Genomic DNA, 882 nt, shown 5'->3' on the forward strand with positions numbered 1-882 from the left:
AATCAGGTCCTGGATTCCAGGGTCTTGTTTCGAGAACGTTCAAGTCCTTCATTTCAGCAAAACGTGCGGCATGCGTTATCGGTTAAGGAACTGTCTATTTCTGTCTTAAATATATTCAATGTCCCGGCTTCCACAGCTCTCTGAGGCAGCGAATTCCACAGATTTACAACCCTCTGAGAGAAGAAATTCCTCCTCATCTCAGTTTTAAATGGGCGGCCCCTTATTCTAAGACCATGCCCCCGAGTTCTAGTCTCCCCCATCAGTGGAAACATCCTCTCTGCATCCACCTTGTCAAGCCCCCTCATAATCTGATACGTTTCCATAAGATCACCTCTCATTCTTCTGAATTCCAATGAGTAGAGGCCCAACCTCCTCAACCTTTCCTCATAAGTCAACCCCTCATCTCCGGAATCAACCGAGTGAACCTTCTCTGAACTGCCTCCAAAGCAAGTGTATCCTTTCGTAAATATAGAAACCAAAACTGTACGCAGTACTCCAGGTGTGGCCTCACCAATACCCTGTATAACTGGAGCAAGACTTCCCTGCTTTTATACTCCATCCCCTTTGCAACAAAGGCCAAGATACCATTGGCCCTTCCTGATCACTTGCTGTACCTGCATACTAACCTTTTGTGTTTCATGTACAAGTACCCCCAGGTCCCGCTGTACTGAGGCACTTTGCAATCTTTCTCCATTTGATTTTTTCTGCCAAAGTGCATGACCTCACACTTTCCAACATTATACTCCATCTGCCAAATTTCTGCCTACTCACTTAGCCTGTCTATGCCCTTTTGGAGGTTTTTTGTGTCCTCCTCACACATTGCTTTTCTCCCATCTTTGTATCGTCAGCAAACCTGGCTACGTTACACTCAGTCCCTTCTTC

Source organism: Pristiophorus japonicus, unplaced genomic scaffold (assembly GCF_044704955.1).
Source record: "Pristiophorus japonicus isolate sPriJap1 unplaced genomic scaffold, sPriJap1.hap1 HAP1_SCAFFOLD_1764, whole genome shotgun sequence".
In the NCBI taxonomy this organism is placed as follows: domain Eukaryota; kingdom Metazoa; phylum Chordata; class Chondrichthyes; family Pristiophoridae; genus Pristiophorus; species Pristiophorus japonicus.